Genomic DNA, 18,478 nt, shown 5'->3' with positions numbered 1-18,478 from the left:
TCCATTGAATCTTGGAGTCTTAAGTTTTTCCTTTGTGCCTGAGTAGGAAAAAGCTTTAAAGTTCTGTCCTAACCCTGACCTTGTAGTCCAGGGTGGAAACTGCCATTTTGCCCTAGCTGGTAATTTATTCTCTACCTTTTTGACTGGTCAGAGTTAAGTGATCACATGATAGGGCAGTCTTTGAACCATGAGATCTGGAATCAGACTGAATTAATTTCAATCTCAGCTCTACTGCATGACCCTGATACAGTACTAAACTTCTCTGGGCCCCAACAGAAAATGTAAATCCCATAAACAGCCAATCTGGAGACCCATTCTCAGCCTCCAAAAGACAATCAATAAACAAAGGCTTTAGGTAGCAGGTTCTGCTCACCTGCTGGGACTCTAGCCAGTACAATTCCCAAGCCAGTCCTCTCAGCCTGCTCCAGTTCCAGCCCAGCTAGGGCACAGCTGCAATAATTGCTAGCTCTTCTGAGCCCCATGCATTGCTTGTGAATTTCAGAGAGATGCCATCTGGACCAGCAAAATATTTTCAGTTACACAATGAAAGCAGCAACTGGGTGAGCTGATACTGCCAAGATTCTTTTGTCTTCCCTATATCTCAAAAATCAGAGACTCCTAAATCATGCAACACCCCAGCATTGTGTAGATGAGCTCAAGCTTTGTGTTTACTGTATTGGGAGACTGCACAGAATGCAGGAGGCTCCCACACTTACAGATTTGTGGTGCTAAAATAGGCCCCAACTTTCAAACCTGTTAGTTTTACCTGAGTAGGTTCTCACTGCTACCCCATTAGCACCAGAAACCACTATACTTCTTTGGTCAAAATCTATGGATACAATGTGATTCCCTAGCTAGGACATTGCCGCAGTCTGGCTGGGCACAATTCAGGAGCCACTTGTCAAGCAGGAACGAACTTTATTTTTTGAACACATGCCACACCACGTGAGCTCTCCAGGAATTCCCCAAGAGCCCAACTGCCACCACGGGCTCTTTGGGGAATTTGAGCACCTCAACTGGAACCCTTAGGTCCTGCTCTTGAGGCAGATTGGCTGGGTCGTGTGGGCGGAGCCAAAAGAGTCCCCCAAATGAGCAGCTCCGTGGTCTGAAAGGGCAGGGAAACAGCCCAATGAGCACTACCGCAGAGGAGCCAATCAGCTGGAAGTTTGCTGGGGCCGCTTCGGCTTCGGCTCTCAACAGGACATACCCTAGAGGACCTTTGTGATGGAGGCCCTAAGGGCCCAAAGCGCCTTTTTCTTCTTTTCAGGCTGGAGGCTTTTCACTGCCCATTTCAGTCTGTAGTCTTCAAGGCTCAGGCCAGGATCTCCATGCCACTCCTTACTTCTTAAGGCCTTCCCTGGAAAATACAGATATGTCTTTACTCCACTATTAGTTGTAGAGTGCTTTGCAGATTACAAATCCCTCTCACATGAATTATCTCACCCCAATGAGATAGACTGAAAAATAATATATTTTGGGAGGAGATTTTAAGTGGTACCTATCTTCTAGATGAGAAGATTGAGGTTCAGAGAGGTAAAGTGACTTGCTCAGAGTCAAATATCCAGTAAACATTGGAGTCAGTGCTCAATCCCAGGTTTATAACATTTTCTGGGCCCCACCAGAAAATGTCCTGCTCCCCCTGTAGAGGATCAGCTATCATTATCTGGATAGCTCATTTGTTTGTGTGCCTTTCTGCTCCCGCCCCCACACACACCTTTCCTTCACAGACAATGGATAAAATCTCACAGCTTAACAAAATCTAAAGTTCCTATGTCAATAATCCTATAGTGAACCTGAATTGGTGATGCCAGGTTTGAAGGATGGGGCAGCAGGAAAGCAGGTACCATGGTCACAGCAGAGTCCCTCTGCCACCTGCTTTCCTTTCATCATGAGGGTAATATTCTATCTCATCTATCAGAATAACCACTGCATTTTAGGAAGAAAGCAGGAGGCAAGTGGCTAAAGAACCTGATAAAGACTCACTCAAAGAAGTCTGGAAGATAGGCTCCAGATATCCCACTTCTACTCATGCACAGAGTTGCACACGTAGCCACACTCTCCAAGATGTGGAGTCAATGTCTCCCAGGCTGTCAATGGAAGGGCTGGGCTGAGACCCCATGTCAACCAATTCCCAGGAAGGTTCAATAACAGGAGACAATTTTTACAGCCACAAGTAAAAAATGCTGGGGTGATAAGAGAAAGGTGTTTGGCAAGGCATAGCATGAACCAAATATGTTCTCCAACTAGGTACCTTTTAGAGAAAGATGTGGGAACAAATAACCACTTGACTATGAGAATCAGGTATGTGGTTTCTGAGATGGGAAGTGGTGGTAGGAAGTGGAGAAAAGGGAAGCATGAAGTGACACTCAGCAGTTTCACTGAATCTTTGTTTCTGTTCCAATAAGGGCTAGTAGGAACAGATCCTTTGAGATAAAAGTAAGGTCAGTGCATGGGGGATGTTAACACAAGTGAACAATCAGATTAAGCCTTCACATAGTCCTCCTGCAAGTCAAGCGCTACATCTACCTGGAGTTAATATTTCCCATTTGGGGCTGAGTGGTGATGGTAGCACATCAATGTGAAGATATTTAATGCCACTGGAATTTTCACTTAGAAGTGGTTAAGATGATGACTTTAACATGTGTATGTGTATGTGTGTGAGTGTGTGTGTGTGTGTGTGTGTCTGTCATGGTTTAGATATGAGGTGTACCTCAAAAACTCCTGTGTTGATGCTGGAATATTCAGAGGTAAAATGATATCATGAGAGTTGTAACCTAATCAGTCCATCCTAATTTGAATGGACTGAGTAGTACCTACCTGTAGGCAGATGGGGCATGCCTGCAGGAGGTGGGTCATTGATGGCGTGCCCTATAAGGGTGCATATTCCCTGCAGCTCATTCCCTTTTCTCTTTCTGATTCCTGGCCACATGAATGGAGAAGAGCACTTTTCTACCACACCCTTCCATCATTATGTTCTGCCTCATCTTGGGCTCTGAGAAATGGAGTCAGTGTACCATGGACTGAGCCAAAAATCAACTTTTCCTATTCTAAGTTGCTCTTATTGTTTTTGTCATAGTGATGAAAAGCTAAAAAATATAAAGATATAGATGTATGCATAAATCTTCATCTATATCTAGCCATAATAAGATAGGATCTGTCGGGAGCTTCCCTGGATGCAGACACCTTTAAGTCTTGATGCACCAGGTTCTGAACAATTATTGCCTTCAGGGTGGCATGACAGTGTCAGGTTGCAGTAACTTGGGCATTATCCCAGCTCCAATAGCAAGGCATGGCTCCAGGAGTAGGCGTCACCCACTGGGGTTGAGTTACACTCACCCATTCCTTTGTAATCCTACCCCTTTGCCCTTTTTGAGATAGAACGTCCCATGGAACTCCCCTCGTGTGTTCCCTATATAAGAATAAAGAATTCCAGTGGCTCTCTTTCTTTCCACAGACCCTTAAGATCGGAGATCCCACATGGATTTTGAAAAAATACTTTTGTATATTTGCATGCTTTCTTTGTCATTTTCTTAAGTTATTGGAATAGTCAGATTTTGTGAACCCAGCATTAGGTTGCCAGCTAGGATAGATGGCGATAAGGATCTATGACACAATCTGAGTTGTGGTAATCCCTAATGTCTCACAGGCACCAGGACAGCAAGTGTTGTGGGAAGTTCTCACCTATTTGCCTTTTCCCAGGCCTGTCCTGAGGACAAGGACCCTATTAAAAATGCAGTTCTTAGCATTTCTGGTCCTCCCTGCAATCCCTAGCATTCTTGGAGGTTCTCCTGAGTCAGAAACTGAAGTCTAGGCTATAGACTGTTTCTCAGCACTGTAGACCTTCCATCTGTCCCCTGGTCACCACTTGTCTCCCCACTCTCTCAGCTAGACTCCTGTTCCTGAAACTCCTCAGAATTAGAATTAAGTTGTTCTCATCTTTTGCTTGAGAAGATATATCTTTTTGCTTCTTTCACCTCTAGCATCTGAGTACCCAGGAAAAACTTTCCCTTTAAGCTCTCTTATTTCTGTGGAAGACTTTAATTGATCCTTCCCTACCCATTCTATTTGCTTATTTTTTTTTCCACAAATACTGTTAATATAGGCATTGGCTGAGCCTCCACCTGTCAATTCACATGTACTCACCCTCACTGCCTACTCTCTAGCTTTGCTCACCGTGCTCCAGCAAATATAACCCAGTTTGATTCAGTTTGTCCCTGAGTCTAGCAGGGTACAAGACAGGTCCCAACATACATGTCACTTCTATTTTCCCCAAACTAGACTCAATAACAGTCAAATATCAAAAGTAGAAGGTAAGAAAAAAATCTAGTGATTTTGTTTCCAGGGATACTATAGTTATATACCAAGAAAGTCATATATTGTCTCCCTTTTTCCTCAGAGACAGCCTCCCAGCATGTTTATCAAGACGTAGTTAGGTCCCTCAGGGTGTGGGTCCACCTAGAGAAGGAATTGAGTACTTGTGGATTTCTGTACTTAAGGTAGAATACTTCCAACACCCACCAGCTCTGAGAATACTTTCCCAATCTTGGGAAATCTAGCAAAAAGTCTGTACATTAAAACTAACATTCCTAGAACACATAAGCAATGGCAGACACTTCCAGATTCAGCTCAAGCACCACATGTGAAGTGATTAGTCACCACAAGCATCATCCCACACAGCTTCCAAATGTCACTTTATCAATGAAATCATATTAACAACTGGGTGAGCAAGATGTGGCAGGGATGTTAGCAGCCTTAGATAGATATGGACACTTCACATGGTAGATCAATCTTGAAAAGACTCAGGAGTCTGCCATATTAAATTAGTGTTCAGTGATATGGTAGTCAGGAGCATGCCACACGTTCTCTAGAAATAAGGGACAAATGATGACATGTCACACCTCCCACTACTAAGAACAAAGCACAAGGCCATGAAGGCCTATTTGGGTCTGGTATCAGGGAGTCAAGAGCTGTGGTAACCCCACTTACTATCTCTTCCCATGATCAGGAATTTGTGATGCCTGCCCCCACAACTTTGGGTTCTGTAGTTAGACCAGCACTGTCCAATATGGTAACCACTAGCCACATTTGACTATTTAAATCACGATAAAATACAACTACATATTAAGTTCCTCAGTTACAATAGCCACATTTCAAATACTCAGTAGCCACATGGGTCTAGTGGTCCTTATTGAACAGTGTGGGCTAGGCACTCTGGTTTCCCAAATGGGAATGATTACACCAGGAGTCACAGTAAGAGTTCCATTAACTACCAAGCATGGCTGACAAGTGAATTACAAGTCATGGGCACCTTGGGTTCTTCATATTATGAACCCCACAAGCATGAGAAAGAGTCATCCATCCTATCAGGAGTCATGGGCCCTGGTCATCAGGAGGAGGCAGGTATGTTCTCACATAATAGGAATAGAGGGATAGGTTTGGTAACCAGGTGATCCACTCAAATGTGTCTTGGTGATCCCCTGATTTCCATAATAAATTGATAAAGGTATGTTCCATAACCTGGGAACAGGGGTCAAGGGGCTCAGAACCTTCAGGGATGAAGATCTGAGTAGCTGGCTGAGATGGAGGGGACTATATTGCAGAATTCCCCGTGGGACTGATTGAAATTTCTCCTTCAACTATTTAACAACTCCACTGTTTTCCCAAATCTACTCCCCTTACCATGTTGTCTGTAATTTTCTAGATTAAATCCTGTCATACCATGTCAAATTGTAAAAGGAAACAATTGAGATGATGAAATATAAATCAGCCACACCCCTTTTCCAGAATGCCTTTGCCCAGGTAAGTCTGGGGACTTCTAGTTATGGAGGTGTGCCTCCTTGTGCACTGAGGGTTGGGGTCCCTTCAGCTACTGTTTGGTGGTACTGAGTGTGCCAGATACCTGCCTGAAAGAGGGAAGCATATTCTGGAAAATTGTGGTCCAAGAAATGTGATTATCCACTTAAGGAATCTTGTGCCTTCAAGGCCACCTCACTTCATTGGGTGGAGGGTATCCTGGCCCTAACATGCTCAGGGCCTTGGCCAGCTCTCTCCTGGTAGGGGCGATGGCTTGGTACTATAGAATGCTACCCATGGGCAAGGGCCAGCCAACTAGCCATGCATGGTAGCCCTCCTCCACGAGCCCCTTCTTGGAGCTGCCTCCAAGCATATTGCTCCCTTGGGGTGACTGGGGACACTGTCTCATTGGAAGATACAAGCATCTGCTTGTTTGAGGGGCTGACTTCTGCCTTGTCTTGCCAGGAGGATGCAATCTCTGGCACCTGGGTGAGGCCCAAATCCCACTGTGTGGCTTTGAGATCTGCATGACTCAGCCACCAGGCTGTTGCTGAGGACCTGGGGAGGTTGCTTGGTTACCCTGGAGATGGCAGACACATTATACTGTGATGATGTTGACCTCTGCTTCTGCTCCCTAACAGCAAGCAGTGTGCGCCCCGAGCTGCGTGTCCTTCCTCACTGGGAGGAGGCCTGACACCACGCGCCTGTATGACTTCAACTCCTACTGGAGGGTGCATGCAGGAAACTTCTCCACCATCCCCCAGTACTTCAAGGAGAATGGCTACCTGACCATGTCGGTTGGAAAAGTCTTTCACCCTGGTACTGCTCCATGCCCAAAGTCTGAGTTCTCTTGTTCTGTGCTGAGTGTGGGAATCCCCTGCTGGGCATGAGGCTGTCTCTGCAGACACCTTTTCTGCCTGGATGCTTACACTGCTGCCTTTCTAGAAAAACCACTTGTCAGCTTGGCTTCAGTTCTCAGTCAAAGTGAAAAGAGGGTAGAAAGAGTCTGGCTCCCTTTCAGAGGCTGGAGGTGGTGCTCTGGGGCCTCCTCTGGCTCCTCGGGTGGTGGGAAGGGCACATTGGGTGGGGAGGTGGCAGTGCTGGGTGTGAGTTCAGCTCTGGACTGACTCTCTGCCCTGTGAGGTCCTTGTCTGTGAAGGTATGGGTGGGGCATGCACATCTCAGGAATTTCTTTGTGAATAGTGCTGCTTGTAAACTTGCAGGGACAAACCTCCCAGGCAAATGGATGGCAGTTTGGGGGTGCCTACTTCCCACTTTTAGTGAATGTCATCAGAAATGTAAGCTACCAACTGTGTTTATGCCCAGGAGCCAGCAAGTCTAGGGATCAGAACATACACTTTATCAGTTACCTAAGGTGGTTCTGCCTCTCTTTTAGCACAATTCTTGGCCTGCTCTCTGCTACCTTTTCCCATCCTAGGTCTCTAGGGCAGCTGCCAGAAACCTTCTGAGCCAATCTTCAAGGTCCTTGACTTCTTTCTCTTGGTCTCAAGATCGACTGTTGGGTTGCTTGTGGGCACATGTTCTGCTTTCTCACGTATTCACCCTTACCTACAGCTGCCCAGACTAAAGCCCTACACAAGAGTGATGAATGTGTTCCTGCAGTCATGTAATCCACATCTTCACTGAGTATTTTCCATGTCTCAGGACCTATGCTGGACCCAGCAGCTACCTCAACATGGTGCCAGGTAACCAACCGTAGCCAGAAGAGACCTGTGATATCATAGTTCCTGTATTTGGGAATGCCACAGAGAACTAGCCTGATATACCTTCAGGGCTTCTGTGTATATCCCAGTCAGACTTCAAGGGGATAATTCCTGTGGTCCCTCTGTTAGGACCCCTGACTTTCCTGTCTCCAAGGGCTTCCTGTACCTCAAACTCTGAAGCCTGTACCAGATGGAGGCAATACTCCCTCTAAGCTGGTACCCCAGGATTCCACTGAAATCCCTCCCACCCAGTTACCAGGCCTCATGAGTCAAGGCTACCTTGATTTACTCCTAGAGAGTGAACATGTGAAGGTGCAGCACTTGTCCCCACCCAGTTCAAGGGACTCATGTACTCTGAAAAGTACCTCTCACTGAGTTCCTCAGGAGTATCTCAAAATCCTAGCACTGTTAGCTAGAGGGAGGAAGGAAGAGAGAGCAGGCCAACCCTCCAAACATCATAGGTGCTCAGAAATCTTGAGCATTTATAGTGGACATGAAGTATGCTTTGATTACGGATAGGTAAGGGGTTCCTTTCACCATTGTGTCTTAGGAAAGCACTGTTGACTCAGAACACATTCCAGTCCCATTTTGTAGACCAGATCCATCAAAGACTGATAAATTTGCAGACCCAATGTTTACTGTATACTCAGCCAGTAAGGTCTATGCTGGACTGTGCAAGATGAAGAGAAAGCAGATAAAATTGGAACCTTGGGACTTAATACCAGAGCGTGGTATCTTTTTTAGCATCATATATCCCAGACATGAAGCTGAAAAAGTTGGTGACCAAAAACTATCAACAGGTGCAAGGAAAATAAAGGTAAGAAAGGCAAGATGGGAAAGGCAAAAGACCAAAGTAAAGGATCAGTAAAGGTGTAGCCTAACATGATGGAAACCTTTTAGAAAATACACTATTTATTTCAGCCAAATGTCATAGGAAAAACCTTTGTCCCCTACCTTCACCCAAGTCAGCAAAGGCACTTGGGTGCTTAGAGTGCTACCACTGATAACAAATAATGACACCCTCCCCACCTATGAAGTTTCAGAAGAGGCCTAATAGGGAGCTAGTCCTTTCACCTCTAGCACATAGTAATAAGCCCTCATTACCCAAGACGTCAGTGTAGAAAACATGATGGGCAATAAAGAGACATCTGTAATCCTCCCAGCTAGGGAGTTACCAGTGCAGGCCCAGCTCAGAAAGAGAAAATTCACCCTTACCCATAAGTAACAAGGAGTTCACCACTGATTTCATGGATCAACAGAGGACAAAGAAGGTTAGGGTTAAACCACCATACTCAACAGATAGTAATGTAGTGGAATCCATCTCCTTTCCTCTACTGTGGTGATGTCATGGTATGACAGCTAAAGCAAAGATTAAATAAAATCTTGATCCTAATAACATCATAGAAAAGTATTCTGATTTCAATTAAAAAATCACTCATAGCAAGATGCAGGAAGGTCTTGAGATGAATGAAAATATATAGTCAATATCTACACTGATGCCATAAAATAGAAGTGTATGTCAAAAAAAGTTAAAGCAGACATCATAAAAATGCTTCACTTGGCAATTAAGAACTCACTTGAAAGAAACTAAAATATAAAGCTTTAGTAAAAAAGAGAAGATATCAAAAATCAAATGGCAATTTTAGAATTGAAAAACATAATAGCTGAAACTGAAATAAACTCAATAAGGGAATCAATGGCAGAATGCAGAGGACAGGGGAGAGTGAACTGAAGACACAACAATATAAAGTTCTTACACTGAAAGTCTGAGAAAAGTTATACTGTGAGAAAAAATGAACAAGCTGCAGGGACCTGCAGGAGTATAAAAAAAGATCTAATATCTTTGTTATAGGGTTTCCAGAATAAAAGGAAAAAGAAGGTAGGATTTAACGAGCATTTGAAGAGCCCAGCATGGTGGTACACTCCTATAATCTCACTAACTCAGAAGACTGTGGCAGGAGGATTGCAAGTTTTTGGACATCCTCAGCAACTTACCAAGAACCTCAGCAATGTAGACGCTGTATCAAAACAAAAAATAAAAAGGTCTGGAGATATAGGTCAGTACACCTTGGGTTCCATGCACAGTATAGAAAAACAAAGACAGACAAAGAATTTTTAAAAAATGGGGCCAGGATTGGGGTTCAGTGGTAGAGTGCTTGCCCAAAACATGTGAGGAGCTGGGTTCACTTCTCAGTACCACATAAAAATAAATAAAATAAAGGTATTGTATCCAACTACAACTAATATATATATATAAAGAAACAACTGGAATACTGGCTTCTCTGAGAGACCTCTCCAGCCCCTAACCCAGAGGTAGCCATTCTTTCCCTCTTAACAAGTATCTAACTAATGCTGCCTAGCTTCAGATTCCAGGATTCAAAGGTAAGCCTTAAAGATGACCCTAGCAGCCCTGGGGATAGCACAGAGATGAGTATATATCTCCAGAGAGCCCCTGCTAGGACAGTACTGCTGACTTCACTCTGCCTTGTGTCATGATGCCATGCATGCAGACTGCCCTTAACAGCAGGCTGTGCTCACACCCCTGCTAACAGATCCGGAGATGCCCTGTGAGCAAATGCCCTGGAGACACATCCCTATGGGCACCCACATAGCCGTCTAAAGCAACAGAAACCAAAGCACCTCCCAGGAAGCCTGCTGCAGCGGGGCAGGGCATGGTTCTGCCTATGGGAAGATAGCAGCCGGGCCCTTCCTGGAGCTGCTCAACCCACACCTGCCCTCCAGAGCATCCACTGTGGGTGCTCATTCATCTAAACAGTCAGTATGGACTGCATGACCTACTGTGTGCCAGGTACCAGGAGGACCCAACAGGGTATGCCCCATGCAGGCCCCTGAACCGGGAATCCTGGCTCCACACCACCCTGTCACACTGGTCAGGACTGTCAAGTCAGGCCCAACCTGCTGTCCAACCCCGCTTCCTTCCTGTCCCTTCTGTGGGCGTTAGTCCCAATAAATCTGTGGCTCTGCTCGCTCCCTCGCATGCTCTGCTTCCTGGACCCAATGTGACACAGCTGGTTCTGGACTGCTGCAGGTGGTAATCTGGGGTCTTGGTGCAGGATCACCCAGTATCTGCCTAGCTGGTGATGAAGACCCCTCAACAGGCACGTAGGGAGTGTGCAGACAGACCCAGGCATAAGGGGGCAGCCCAGGTGCCAGACCTTTGGTGTTAGAATTTTACTGGGATGGCTACCTTGTGCAGAGGAACCTTCTAGCAGGTGAGGACACCTAGGCACGTGTAATGCATGGGAAGGCAACTGCCAAGACAATGGAAATGATCAGTGGCGATTACATTGTTGGATGACTCCCTGTGGATTAAGGAAGGCAGACGGCAGTTAACCTATGACTAAAAACTAAGCAGAAACACAAGCTTCTCCTCTAGGGTCATAAAGTAGCTCCCATGTCAGGCACAGTGAACTGCAGAAGTTGAATATCAAAAGCACACTTTGAAAAGGAGGCCGGCCTCCAAAGATGGCTGGATGTTCAACCAAGGCAACTCAGTCTTGCCAAGGGCAGAAGCACTGTGCACAGACCTGCCTGTCAAACACGGGGAGCAGGGACAAGCAGAAGATCCCAAATGTCAGACTCCCCAAATGTCTCTGAAACTTGTGAGCCTACAGTATGACTCACCCCGCCCCCACCTCACGCCATTCCCAAGGGAGTTATAGGAATCTTTTCCCCCACAGCAGACCTCCTTCCTAGGAGCTGTCCTCACTGTATCTGGCCGGCAGGAAGGGTGTCCAACCATCCCAGCTGGCTGTGGGGCCTGCAGTATTACAACCAGGAGAGGGCTCAGAATAGCAGGATGGGGCCAACCTGCTGCCACATGTCTGAGCAGAGTTAGGACAGTACAGCACAACACGGACAGGGCTGCTGGGCCTGATAAGGAAGACACAGAAGATACCTATAGATGAAGGAACAGCACACACCCCCACCAATGGCCAGTCGGAGTCCCTAGAGGATAGGACACTAAGGGAGCCTGACCAGGGGTTCTGAAAACTCAGATAAGCATTCCCTAATTAGACACATAACCTAAAGCCCTGGCAAGGCCCCTAGGATGCTGCAAACTCACTACTGGGATGGATCCTAGAAACCAGGAAACACCACTGTTCTAGGAAGAACAGCCTTGAAAAGCTAGCAGGGCCATGGCAGACAGTAAATAAAAGAAGGGAGACAAGGGTGAAAAGAGTGGGTCTGCTGGAACTGGACAGACAGGTGAAGCCAGAAGACTTCCCAGGGGAGTATGTGCCCCAGAGGGCTCAGAAGACACATCCTGTACCAAGAGGTTCAGGGATGTGCTGAAGAAAGGACACCAGCATCACTCAGAAGCTTGGCAGTTGCTCCTCTACAGGCCAACCCCAAGGGAGCCTCGTATAGAACAAGGCTCCCAGGGAAAAGCCCAATAGCCTGCCACCCTCTCCTCCTCCTCTTTCTTAGCCACAGCAGCAGCAGCGGGAATAGAGGTTGGGGCAGCATTGAACAACACTGAGCACACAGAAGCTGAGCTGAGGGCTACACATCCTCCACAGTTGAGAGCAATGGAGACCACCAGCACAAGCCAGCCTCCCTTAGAGCACAGCAAAATCACAACCAACACGGTACAGCTCAAGGTGGACACTCAAAGGGAGCAAGGGTGAGTGAGCAGGAGGCTGAGGGCAGCCATGCCAACAAACCACTCACCTTGCCTGCTCAGTTCCTGCCCCAGTCCAGCTTCCAGAACTGGAACACATTGAATAACATGGTGGCCAGGTCCCCAGGAAGGAAGCTGCGGTACCATGGCAAGTAGATGCTATGATGTTCCCCCAGCCCTGCCTGAAGGCAACAATGGCTATGTGCTGGGTCACTGAACAGCAGGGAAATGGGAATAACCAGAGAAGGCTCTTGCACACAGTGTCCCATGAGACACTCATATCTGGAGTCTCAATAAGCTCCATGGGAAAGGTGGCCTCAGTAAGAACTGCTGTGCTTACCTAACTAGACAGAGGATGTTGCTGGATCCAAAGTGGGATGATTCATTCCCTGAGGATTTGACTGCTGTGAGGTCTTGAACATGGAGGGGTGGAATTCACAATGGGCTGCAGAGCTACTGCCATATCGGGTCAATTTCCTGAGTAACCTTTCAGAATATGGGCGAACTCTTATCATAATAATAATAAAAAAAAAAGGAGGAGGAAAAACTGCAATACAGCATGTGCTCAATTGAATAACCAAACACTGTATAGGAGGAAAAAGCAAGAAAAATAAATGTTCCTGCCTCTCAGAAATGACCTCAGGACCGTTCTTTGCTTCTGATTCTCATACACGTTTCTGTACTTTCCAAAGTTGCTACAGTGAGTGTGGAGGCACATGTCAGCAGAATGGGTCTTCTGTAGAGAGCCCACTGATCCCAAAACTCCAGCCTAGGAACCATGGAGAGGAGTTGACAACTTGTCTTCTGGCATCACCCTCCAATCATGGAAACAAATAATCTGGATTTGTCACTAGGCCATGGCATGACATTCCAACCCTCCCCAGCTTTGGAGGGCACATCACATGGCTCAGTGCTTGTTTGCATAAAGACTGAACTATTAGGAGAGTAAAGAATAGAGTGTGTCAGGACCAGGCACAGTGCTACATGTCTGTAATCCAAGCTACTTGAAAGGCTGAGGCAAGAGGATCACAAGTCCAAGGCCAGCGTTAGTGAGACCTTGTCTCAAAATGACAAAAAAGGCTGGGGATGAAGGTCACTGGAAGAGCATCCCTGGGTTAAATATTCAGTACACTAAAAAAAAAGTATAGTCTGATTAAATTAAAAGCTGCTAATAATGTTTTGGCACCATAAATTCACAGAAACACACAAAGGTCATACTTGGCTCTTTACTATCTGCATCTGTTTTAGTTTGAATCTGGAATAGCCCTCAAAGGCTCCTGTGCTGAAGGCTTGGTCTGGAGAAGAAAGCAGAGCTTGTGGAGGAGACTCAATCCTGATCCCAGGAGTTGAGCAAAGCTCAGTGTTAGTGGGGAGTAGACGAGGAGAAGGTGCTTGAGAAGGAGCAGAGGAAGGAACCCCAAAAGGTTCCACATATCTGCAGGCTACTGCTGGCCTGGAGGCTCTGGAGCCCCTGCAAGAAAAACACAGTGGAAGGAGGAAGAGAGATGGGTCTGGGGAGGGGAGGGCACAACTGACCCGTGATGGCCAGAGAAGGTGGGAGTGAGTCCCCATCAGGATATGGTCCATGAGAGGAGACAGGGAGCCGCTGGTGAAGAGAATGTGATCAGGAGGTCAGACATCAGACCATTTCCAGGGCTGCCGTTGACTTTTTATGTGTAATGAAAATCAAGGTGGAAAAGCATCCTTGTCCTTTTCTCTGTGGCAGCCAAAGACCTCCCCACGCAAAACCTAGTGAGGCGATGCTTCCAAGGCCCCACTGCTGCAGCACAGAGCTGGACTTGCCGCTGCTACCTTGGGACTTCACCTCCTGATCAGACAACAGATCAGGCCTCTGCTGGGCACTCTTATGCCCAGGGAGATGGTGCATCAATCTGTGAACTGCACCCCACTTCTCAGCATATCCGAGAGCAAGGAACAGCCCAAAGAGTCAGAAACAGGAGCGCTTACATTATGTCCCCATGGAGTCCCCCACTAGCAGCCATATGCTATGAGAATACAGCTCCTTAGGCAAGTTCCAGCTCATCAAACAACAGGGCCTAAGAACAGGAATGGCACACATTCATGGGACCCTCACTTAGATTCCAAACAGCTCTGAGGAGATGCTGTGGTGCTGGGCAGGGGCTGGAGCGATTTGTGGAGGAAAGAGACCTGGAGGGGACACCACCTAGGTGGGAGTCCCATATGAACTTTAAAGCTCCTTGAGGCCTGAGGCCTCCCTCATGTGAACAAGGTACCCTCTCCCACTCATTTTGCCTCCAGCTTTCCTGTTTTCTTGAGCTTCTCCAGGAAAAGTGTAAGGACCTCTCACTGGGAGAGACCACACCTCTGTCCATCCAATGTTTACTAAGCAGCTACTATGCCCGGCACCCAGCTTACAGAAAGGAGTAAAAGCACCCTGGCCTTCCAGGAACTTAGAGATGCTGCTGTGGCCACAGACTCCGGGAGAGCAATTGCAGCTCTGGGTTACAAGGACCTAATGCTTGGAGCATGGGTCTACCAGAAATAGGATACTTGATTATGAAACAGTGAAGGTGAATTGAAAGTTGTGCTCTGGAGGATAGGTTGTCAGGATAAGAGGGGATGGACATTCTATTCTGTACGAACCATAGCTTCAAAGCAAGGAGTCCTGTGGCACAGGTTGGGTCAGGGACCAGGTACCCCAAAGCACACTTTGACTCTGGCCAGTGTTAGTCCAGAAGAGGGGAGAGAGCTCAGGCTGAAACTTGAGGCACCTGCACCCCAACAGGAGAAGGCTTGGCAGGTTTTCAGTAGGGGACTGATTTGCAAGGTAGAGAGTGAAGGGTACTGTGTGGAGGACCAACAGAAAACACACAACACAGGACTCTAGGCCAGTCAGGAAAATCAGGGAATAGCACAGACACCAGAGAATGTGGCCTGACCTCAGCAGGTAGCAAAGGGAACAAAGGAAGAGGAATCTGTCTTCTTACATGTAAGGTAGAGGCAGGGACCTAGAACTTGGCTCTCCAGTCCCTGGGCAGGACAGTGTAAGGAAGCATGGTGATCCTGAGGGAAGGCTGTGGTGTGAAAGAGGAAAAGCCAGGCTGGCACGAAGTTGGGATGTGGTTTTGGCAACTTAGGTCTGAGGGGCAGCAGCACATAGGGTGGTGCTATTCGGCTCCCTTCAAAACAAAAGATGGTTATTCCCTGCCTCACTGGCAGGAACCAACAATGCATCTAGGGGAAAGGAAAGCTATGGGGGTTCATCCCTGTGGTGCAAGCCTCAGCCCCGAATTCTGTGGACACAGGCAGGCGTCTCCCTTCTCCCAGTTGCCATTCCTCTGGAGTGCACCCTAAAGTACACACTCAGGGTTCGGTTAGGTCCATGAGGACCCTGGTTTGGCCATTTTCCCCTCTTGACTAAGCTTCCTCCTCAGTTCTGCCCTGTGCCTCTGGAAGCTCCTCCCACAGCTCTGTGGGCTCCTCCAGAGCTCCTCCCCCAACTTGACCACAGGTTCCCCCTCCCTGGTGCAGCACTGTCTTTCCCCAGCTCTCTCCAAAGATCTGCCTGCATCTCTGCACCAGCTCCTTCCAGAGTGCTTGAGCACTCAGCAACTCCCCCAATTCTTAGCCACAGTTCTGCCTATTCGCTATAATCAGCATCTCCTCAGCCACATCTGCCCCCAGTTCCGCCCTCCTTCCCCCAGTTCTGTGCTAGCGCCTAGCTCACCTTTCTCACAAGTCACCCTGTTCTTGCATAGTTACTTCTCCCCCAGCTCTTTCCTATAAAGACAACCTCAGAGACAGGTCAGGTGGCATCCACCTGTAATTCCAGTGGCTTGGGATCCTGAGGCAGGATGGCGAGTTCATCAGGCTCAGAAACCTAGTGAAGCCCTAAGCAACTCAGTGAGAACCTGTCTCCATATAAAATATTAAAAAGGAGGGGGGCTGGGGATGGGCTGGTTTCTGGCTCAGCGATAGAGTGCCCCTGGGTTCAATCCCTAATACCAAAAAAAAAAAAAAAAAAGAAAAAAGAAAGAAAACCGCAACTCTTTCCCATAAAACTCTGTGCTCTTCCCTTGCCCCTCCCACAAAGCTGCCCCCCATCCTGCTCCAGTAAGGGCTCATAGACCCACCCAGCTCTTCCCACACTCCCCGCCCCCCCCCAGAATTCCTAACCCAGCTCTCATACCTGTGCCCAGCTCCTCATAGCCATGCTCCTCATCTGAAATCTTACCACTCATAAGCCCTTCCCTAGTCCTCCCATAAATCCACCCCACTCTACTTGGGTTTCTCAACCCCACCCACAACTCCTGCATAGTAACTCACAGCCCTGCCCAGCTCCCAAGTTCCAACTCCTGCCCCTGAACGTAGCCCACAACTACTCCTACCTTTGCATTTGAGGCCAGACTCCCATGACACATTAAAACTCGGCCCCACCCCAATTCCTACCTGAGTAATAATAGCCCTACCCAGCTCCACATTTTTTGTTGTTGTTGTGTTTTGGTACCAGGGACTGAAATCAGAGGCACTCAATCACTGAGCCACATTCCCAGCCAAATTTTGCATTTTCAGAGACAGAGACTCACTGAGTTGCATAGCCCCTAGCTGTTGCTGGCTATGAAGTCGTGATCCTCTCAACTCAGCCTCCAGAGCCACTGGGATTTTGCACCCAGGCCAGCTCCAACACTTCTCCCTCAGCCCAGTCCCAACAGGAACTCAGGAACTGGGCACTCAGCCCCACCCAGCCGCCTCCTACAGAGGCCAGCTCCCAAACAGTACACAACTCCTTGAGCCCCGCCCAGCTCCTCCCACGCTATTTCATTACTCACAGCCCCGCCCCAACTTCTACCTTAGTCCACAGCTCCATCCTCAACTCCACCTCACTCCTTCGCACCACCCCTCCCAATTCCTCTCTCATTCCACGTAGCCCCGCCCAACTCTATCCGCAGACCTGCCTCCAACACCTGCTTCACTCCCCGCAGCCCCGCTGCCAACTCCCGCCCTACAACTCACCGTCCCGCCTGGCTTCTCCCACATCCGGTCCCCACCCCTACTCACCCCGCCCACCCTGCTCCACCTGCGGGCCCGCCTGGCTCCACCTGCAGCCCCAAACCCACCTCACTCCTTGCAGCCACGCCCCCAACAGCTACGTATTCCCCATAGGGCCCGCCCCAACTCCTACCTCCTTGCAGCCCTGGGCTCGGCTACAGGTTTCCCCACCCCCGCCCAGAACTCTCTCTCCTCACAGCCAAGCCCAACTCCACCCGCAGCCCCCCCTAACGCGCCCCCAACACTTACGTCACACCAAGCCCCGCCCCTACCTTTCTCATTCCTTACAGGCCCGCCACCAACTTCCACCTCACTCCTCACAGCCCTGCCCAAAACTTCTAGGTCTTGCAGCCTCGGGAAACTCCTCCTTGCAACCCTGCCCGGAACACCCACCCCACTGCTCTAGGCCCAGCACACCTCCACCCCCATCTCTTCCCGCAAACAGGCCCGCAACTCCTCCCTCACTCCTGAAAGCCCCGCTCCCAAATACCACCTCATTCTTGCAGGCCCGCCTCAACTCCTACCTCACTCCTTGCAGTCCCGCCAAGCTCCTGTGGACAAGCCCACCCAGAGCTCCTATCTCACTCCTTGCTGTCAGGCCCCCAGAGCCTAGGTCACTCATGGAAACACCGCCCCCAACTCCTACCTAAGCCCCGCCGAGCTCTTCTGGAGAAACCCGCCCACAGCCCCTCTCTCACTCCTCACAGCCCTGAACAGCTCCACCCGCAGCCCCGCCCAGCTCCTCCCACTGACACGCCTCCAACGCCTACGTCACTCCTCCCGCCACGCCCCCAACTCATCCTCATTCCTTACAGCCCCGCCCCAACTCCTACCTCACTCCCAGAAGCCTCGCTCAGCTACCCTGGCGGCCTCCCGCGCCCCCAGCTTATACCTCAGCAATGTCCCCCCTTCCTACCTCCATACTCAACCCGCTCAAAACTCCTACCTTAGCACTCTCTCATGGCTGGCCTTTCTCTAAGCTCCAACCCTCCCCGCAGCACCGTCCCTAACGTTCTCTGAGGCTGGCCTCATTCCAACCTTTCCTTTGACTCCCGTGGGTCCTTTTCTAACTCTACTCCCTCTTCCTGGTCACGGGACTGCAGAGCTCTGATCCTGGCGGGATGGGCCAGGGCGTCAGGGCCTAGGGAGTCCCAACAGCATTTTCTCCCTGCCGCTTGGGGAGGAAGTGCGTGCTGGCATAAGTGCATGACTACGTACGCGCGTGGCTCCCTATCCGTGGCACGTGGCTACAGGCGGTCGGCCTGATTGGCTGGGTACAAACAAG

General features: G+C 48.7%; 1 long non-coding RNA gene across 7 annotated transcripts; it reads right to left on the bottom strand.

The window, feature by feature from the left end:
• Positions 1 to 898: 898 nt before the first annotated feature.
• LOC120889950 (uncharacterized) lies at positions 899 to 18,476 on the bottom strand. 7 transcript variants are annotated; one of them, XR_013431647.1, is made up of 5 exons: positions 18,232 to 18,476; positions 17,466 to 17,569; positions 15,132 to 15,323; positions 12,503 to 13,768; positions 899 to 1,357 (listed from the first exon to the last, which is right to left on the bottom strand). It is a non-coding gene; the product is annotated as an uncharacterized LOC120889950 (long non-coding RNA). The 7 variants fall into 7 exon arrangements; XR_013431649.1 differs by lacking the exon at positions 17,466 to 17,569 and having other exon boundaries at positions 12,503 to 12,648; positions 13,699 to 13,768; positions 18,232 to 18,462; XR_013431643.1 differs by lacking the exon at positions 17,466 to 17,569 and having other exon boundaries at positions 18,232 to 18,472.
• Positions 18,477 to 18,478: the final 2 nt, after the last annotated feature.

Source organism: Ictidomys tridecemlineatus, chromosome X (assembly GCF_052094955.1).
Source record: "Ictidomys tridecemlineatus isolate mIctTri1 chromosome X, mIctTri1.hap1, whole genome shotgun sequence".
NCBI classification, from domain to species: Eukaryota; Metazoa; Chordata; class Mammalia; order Rodentia; family Sciuridae; genus Ictidomys; species Ictidomys tridecemlineatus.
Note: the sequence above shows the minus strand (reverse complement) of the source record. Positions and strands in the feature narration are given on the sequence as shown.